This window comes from Ursus arctos, unplaced genomic scaffold (genome assembly GCF_023065955.2).
Source record: "Ursus arctos isolate Adak ecotype North America unplaced genomic scaffold, UrsArc2.0 scaffold_9, whole genome shotgun sequence".
Lineage (NCBI taxonomy): Eukaryota > Metazoa > Chordata > Mammalia > Carnivora > Ursidae > Ursus > Ursus arctos.
In genome coordinates, this window is record NW_026623111.1 from 25578515 (window position 1) to 25585922 (window position 7408).

The window sequence follows — 7408 nt, forward strand, 5'->3', positions numbered from 1 at the left end:
CATGTACCTGTTGGATCATTTATATATCTTCTTTGAAAAAAAAAAAAAAGTCTATTCTGGTCTTTTTGCTACTTTTTAAATTTGATTTTTTTTTTTTGCTATTATTTGTAAGAGTTCTTCATATATGTTGGTTATTAACCTCCTTTCAGATGTAAGATTTGCAAATATTTTCTCCCATTCTGTGGATTGTGTTTTCATTCTCTTTAGTGTGGTGTAATCCCATTTATTTATTTTTGCTTTTTTTGCTTGTGCTTTTGGTCATATATCCAAAAAATTATTGGCAAGACCAATGTCAAGGAGATTTTTTCCCTATGTTTTCCTCTAGGAATTTTACAGTTTCATGTGTTACACTTAAGTCCTTAATCTATTTTAAGTTAAGTTTTATGAGTGATATAAGATAGGGATCCAGTTTCATGCTGTCATATGTGACTATTCACTTTTAAAAATCATTCATTGAACAGATTATCTTTTCCCCATTACATATGCTGTCCCCTGTCAAATATTAGGTGACTGTACAAAAGGATTTAATTCTGGGTTCTCAATTATGTTCCACTTGTTTATTGGTCTGTTTTTATGCCAGTACTCTATTGTTTTGAGTGTGAGGGCTTTGTACTGTTTCAAATCAGGAAGTGTAACACCTTTACTTCATTCTTTCACAAAACTTCTGTGTTTATTTGGGGTCTTTTATGGTTGCATATGAATTTTAGGATTTTTTGTTTATCTCTGTAAAAAATAACATTGGAATTTTGATAGCAATTAAATTTACAGATGGCTTTGTGTAGTATGGTCATTTTAACAATGTTAATTTTTACCATTCATAAATATGGAATATCTTTCCATTTATTTGTGTCTCCTTCAATTTCTTTATCAATGTCATAGTTTATAGTGTACAGATCTTTCATCTCCTTAGTTATATTTATTCCTAAGTATTTTATTATTTTTGATGCCATTGTGAATTAGACTGTTTTATTTCTTTTTCAGATAGTTAATTGTTAGAGTGTTAAAATGCTCGTGTCTTGTGCTTACTACAGCAGCACATATACTAGAATTGGAATGATATAGAGAAGATTAGCATGGTCATTGCAGAAGGATGGCATGCAAATTTGTGAAGCGTTCCATATAAAAAAAAGCTCCTGTCTTTTGTATATTGATTTTGTATTTTGCAACTTTACTAAATTTGCTTATTCTAACAATTTTCTAGTAGAGTCTTTAGGAATTTTTAAATGTAAGTTCATGTCATCTATAAACAGAAAATTTTACTCCTTTTTTTACTTGGATGCCTTTTATTTCTTTTGCTTGCCTGGTTTCTCTGGCTAGGACATCCAGCACTATGTCAAATGAGCGTGGTTAAAGTGGACACGCTTGTTCCTGATCTTCGAGGGGAAAACTTTCAACATTTTCCATTATGATGTTGACTATGGGCTTACAATATATGGTTTTTATTATGTTGATGTGCATTCCTCCTGTACCCAATTTGTTGAGTGCTTTTATCATGAAAAGATGTTGAATTTTGCCAAATGCCTTTTCTGCATATATAGAGATGATCATAAGACTTTTATTGGCCATTCTATTAATATGATGTATCACATTTACTTATTTGCATATGTTCAACCATCCTTAAATCCAAGGAATGAATCCCACTTGATCGTTGTTTATGATATTTTAATATGCTGGTGAATTCAGTTTTGTAGTATTTGGTTGAGAATTTTTACATTTTTATTTATCAGTGATATTATCCAGTAGTTCTTTTTGTTGCTATTTTGCTTTGTTTTTTCTTGTAGTGCCCTTATCTGGTTTTGATATCAAGATAATGCTGGCCTTGTAAAATGAGTTTGAGAATGTTCCATCCTCTTCAACCTTTTGAGAAGAGTTTGAAAAGGATTAGCATTATTTCTTCTTTAAATGTTTGGTAGAAATTCACTGTGGAAACCATCTGATTCTGGACTTTTATTTGTTGGAAGGTTTTTATTAGTGATTCAATCTCCTCACTCGTTATTGGTCTGTTCAGATTTTATATTTCTTTATGATTCAGTCTTGATAGGTTGTATGTGCCTAGAGATTTGTCCATTTCCTCTAGGCTTTTTGATTTGTTGGCATATAAGTGTTCATAATAGTCTCTTTTGATCCTTTGTATTTCTGTGGTATCTATTATAATGTCTCCTCTTTCACTTCTGATTTTATTGAGTTCTCTCTCTTTTTCTGGGTTAGTCTAGCTAAAGTCTTGCCAATTTTATTCACCATTTAAAAAACCAACTCCTAGTTTTGTTTTTGATCAGGTATTTCATATATTTCTGCTCTAATTTTTATTTTTTCTTTCCTTTTGCTAATTCTGGTTTTACTTTGTTCTTTTACTAGTTTTTTCGAGGTGTAATATTAGGTTGTTTACTTGAAATCTTTCTTTTTGATATAGACATTTGTGACTATAAACTTTCCTTTAAAACTGCTTTGCTGTTCCCCATAAGATTTGGTATATTTTTTTATTTTTATTTGTCACAAGATATATTTTTTATTCTCATTTTATCTTCTTTTTTTTTATATTTGTTGGTTGTTTAAAAATGTGTTATGTCTGTGTATTTGTGAATTTTCCAGATTTCCTTCTGTTACTGATTTCTAGTTTAATATCATTTTGACTGGAAAAGATACTTGATATGCTTTCTATATTCTTGATTTTTTTTTTGAGACTCTTGTTTGTGGTCAAAATGTGATCTATCCTAGAAAATGTTCCATGTGTGCTTGAGAAGAATACTTACTGTGATCCTGTTGGACTGTCCTGTATATATCTGTCAGGTTCGTTGGCGTATTGTTTTTTTTTAAGATTTTATTTATTTATTAGAGAGGGAGCAAGAGAGAGATGGGGAGCAAGAGAGAGAGAGATGGGGAGGAGCAGGCGCAGAGGAAGAATCAGACTCCTCACGGAGCAAGGAACCCTATGTGGGACTTGATCCCAGGATACTGGATCAAGACCTGAACTGAAGGCAGAAGCTTAACCCACTGAGTCACCCAAGCGCCCTGGCATAGTGTTTATTTTTTTAATTTTTAAAAATTCTTTTTAAATATTTTATTTATTTATTTGAGAGAGAGAGAGATAGTGAGAGAGAGCACACAAGCAGGAAGGAGGGGGAGAAATAGATCCCCACAGAGCAGGGAGCCCAATGCAGGGCTTGATCCCAGGACGCTAGGATTATGACCTGAGCTGAAGGCAGATGCTTAACCTACTGAACCACCTGCGTGTCCCTGGCATAGTGTTATATTCACTATTTCCATATTGATTTTCTGTCTGGGTGATCTATCCATATGTAAGAGTGGGGTATTAATGTCCCCAACTATTATTATATTGCTGTATATTTTTCCTTTTTGTTTTGTTAGTTTCTGTTTTATATATTTATGCGTTTCAATGTCAGGTACATAAATACTTACAATTATTATAATGATGAATTGATGACATTTTTCTTACTATATAATGACTTTCTTTGTCTCTTGTGATGATTTTTGGCTAAAAAACCTATTTTGTCTGATATAGTTATTGCTACCCTTGTTTTATTTTGTTATCTTTAGCTTGGAATATCTTTTTCCATCACTTTACTCTCTGCCCATGTGTGTCTTTAAAGCTAAATTGATTCTTTTATATGTAACATATTGTTGGATCTTGTTTTTCTGTTTTGTTTTGTTTTTGTTTTTTAATCTGTTCTAGCCATTCTATGTCTTGCAACTGGATGATTCAGTTTACTTACATTTAAAGTAATTATTGATAGGTAAGGACTTAACTATGGCCATTCATTCTTTTTATATTTCAAGATTTTATTTAAATCTTAGTTAGTGTATAGTGAAATATTAGTTTCAGGAGCAGAGTTTAGTAATTCATCACTTACGTAGAACATCCAGTGCTCATCACAAATACCCTCCTAATACCCATCACCCATTTAGCCTGACCTCTGCCCACCTTCCCTCCAGCAACACTCAGTTTATTATCTATAGTTCAGTCTTTTATGGTTTGCCTTCCTCTTTTTTTTCTTTCTCCTATGTTTATCTGTTTTGTTTCTCTTAATTGTTTTCTGACTGTTTTGTAGATAATTTTGTTCCTTATTTCCTGTCTGTTCTCTTCATTTGTAATTTATTGACTTTTTGTGGCAGTATGCTTTAACTCCTTTATCAAGATCTTTTGTGTATCTACTACATATTTTTCTTTTGTATTTACCATGAAGCTTATATAAAATATGTTAGTTATTACATTCTATTTAAGTTGATAACAATTTAAGATCAATAGTGTACGGAAAATTTATACTTCTCCTATAACAACAAGTTATTGATGTTTTTACATTTTAGATCTTTTTTTTATATGGCACATTCAACAATAAATTATTATAGTTATTCTTAACAGACTTGTTTTTTAACCTTTAAACTAGAGTTGTAAATGATTTATGTACCACCATTACAATATTGGAGAATCTGGTTTTGAGTATACGTTTACCTTTAACGATCAATAAGGAACCATCCACTTTGCCATCTTGATGACATCACTGCCCCCAAATTTTTATTAAATTTTACTTTAGTTAATATATGACTATATTTTATTTCTAATAATAGGCATGTCAATTTTACTGTTTTTAAAATTAAGATTTTCTCTTTAACGTCATTATCATCTATTTTCTTTTCAATTTTGTAAGTGTTGTTTACATTTGTGGTGTTAAATAGAAATAATTTTAAACTCTAGATCATATGCTCCATGGTGGCAGAAATTTGTCTTATTCATCACACACACACACACACACAGACACACACACAGACACACACACACACACACACATGCACAATTTGGTACTAAATGGATCTTTGTTGATTGACTGAATGAATGAAGTGTTCTGACACTAGCAGAGCTGACAGAAGCAGAGATAAAGCAGAAAACATAATGACTATTAAATGGGTGAGCCTGAAGATAAAAAGATACTTTAGCTTAGTTGCTGTGATATACACTCTGGATAACATTCCAATTTTCATGGATTTTTGGAAAGCAAACATCTCCCCTCCTAAATAATAAATTTATTAATTGCATTCCTTATGAGTCCTGACAGCAGTCAGCTTTGTGGGGTTCTGATTCCATTCCAAGGGGTTGAATGTCTGTGTGATTTATGTAATAGGCAGCAGTGTCATGAGGAAAGACTTGTAGGATAACATTTCTTAAAGATAGGAACACAGATGTCTGCTGATGGAGTGTGTGGTGGGTGTTAATGAAAATGCATTGAGCAGTGAGGGAAGGGCAGCAAACAACCACAGGAAAGGTGCCCTGAGTTGTGTTGTTTTATTTTGTTTTGTTTTGTTTTAAAGACGGATACCATTTTACCCCCAGGGAAATTTTCAGATTTATTTTGCTCTAACAACCACAAATACTTACGACATTATGAACAGAATATGGGCATTAAAGGATAAAAACAAAAAGTTGAGTAAATACTAAGTGTTCATCATTTCAGCCATGTTTTTCTATGCTTAACTACTCATAGAAATTACATAGTCTGGTTTCTAAATATTATACCAGGCTGTTAAACCAATGCAAAGGGTTTTATGCAATTTTCTATAACACCATCTAGATTTTCTACGTTGGCTGTCACTCCTGAAAATACTGTTTATAAATACTCATGCATTGAAACACTATATATTTAGTATAATAATATTCACTGGATATTTACTTAGTTTACTAGTCTATTTTGATCCTATCTCATTGTTCAATTCCTTTCATGTTTCCCCTTTATTTTCTACAAATGCCAATTCATCACATGTTAGGTAAAGTGAAACAAAAAGGAATAGCTGTTAGCAGAAAGGTGATTTGATGTTACTTTGTGAGATATTAAGTAATAGGCAAGGTATTTCCATATCATCATTCTAACACCTTGAGGTAGTACAGTGTAGTTGTTAAGCTTTAATTAAACCTTCATAAAGTCCATATATATATATATTTTTTTTTTTTCTAATTCACAAGTCAGCCCTTCATGTCCCATTCAAAGCCCACTCATTTTACGTAATAATTGTTTTATCTGCCCAGTACAATCTTCAATTAACTTATTGCTCTGGGAATACAAAAGGATAGGAAAGGAATATTTTATAATATGATATTTTGTCCTTTCTACACTACAGAATCTGTGTAGGCATTCTTTGATCAGAGATCTAAGCAGGAGGTCCAAATTGAAGAAAAACAAACAGAATGAAATGTTTGTTCTCAGCCCTTTCTTGTAGTTTCATTTGCAGGAACCACAAAAGCAAAGCCATTAAAATGTCTATTTTTAATTTTTAAAATTAATTTTAAATTTTTTATTGGATTATGCTCACTTAAACTCATCTGGCACCATGAATAGAAAACCAAAGCAATCCACTTGACAGTAATTCAAGATGCTGCCTTTTAAAAATTTCACTGGAATTAATCTCATCTACAGAATAGACGAGACTTGGACTCAAAAATGTCATCATAGACTTTGTTAGCTGTCAAGGGAATCATCTCAAAGAGACTGATTCCATGTGGTACGTGGCTGTCAGGTCCATCCAGCTCATGCAACTGATTTTCTGTGTCCATAGCTTATATTCCATAAGATCTGTGTTATAATTATCCAGCTAATCTTCCTCTGGGAACACATTTTTAACTACCTAGGTAGCCCCAAAAATCTTAGGGTCTAGAAACACAGCAATTCCCACAGCCCCTGTTGCCTTACTGTAATACATCTATTTCTCTGTTCTTATCTAGTAACCACGTGGCTACTGCTGATGAGTCAGTGCAATATTTTTCAAACAATTCTTGTGGCAGACTCTCAGCCACAGCAGCCAGAGAGCTGTTTAACCACTGATAAGATGTTATGCAACAGCTTTCCAAAATTATTGTTTCAGCTATTTTGATCACAGTCTCTTCTTCTTTTACCTACCTTATGCTATGTTGATCATACCTGTTGCATTATGCCAGGGGCAAAGTGTCAGAAGATAGGAATGACTCTCAGAACCTAAACCACTTATTCAAGTATTTTGTGCATGTTTTCTTTTGTTTATTACATTTAGTATGCTCCTAGGTATGCAACCTCCACTTGAGCAGAGTTTCCTTGGCAGATTCTATAGTGAAAACTGTATTACCAAACTTTTTCTTTTTTTTTTTTTTGAAACAAAACAAAACAAAAAAGATGGAAGTGTTTTATATGCAGTGTAATTCAAAATACTAGGGTTTGACACTCTACTGTGTAATGAATTTTGATCAAGAAAAAAGTGATTTGGTAGTTAGAGCCAATTAATATCTCTAAATGCTGGATATGGTCCTTCAATATTCAAAAAAGGCCACTAAGTATTGAGCTTCTTACTCAATTTCTGGTGGGCCCAAGGCAAGTAATACATTATTCACTGGAAGAAGTGATTTCATGGTGGTTGCAAGCCAAGAAATAGC

General features: G+C 32.5%; 1 non-coding gene across 1 annotated transcript; it reads left to right on the forward strand.

The window, feature by feature from the left end:
- The first annotated feature begins 1018 nt into the window (after positions 1-1018).
- Positions 1019-1125, forward strand: LOC113262569 (U6 spliceosomal RNA). Its single transcript, XR_003318852.2, has one exon. It is a non-coding gene; the product is annotated as a U6 spliceosomal RNA (small nuclear RNA).
- The last annotated feature ends 6283 nt before the right edge of the window (positions 1126-7408 follow it).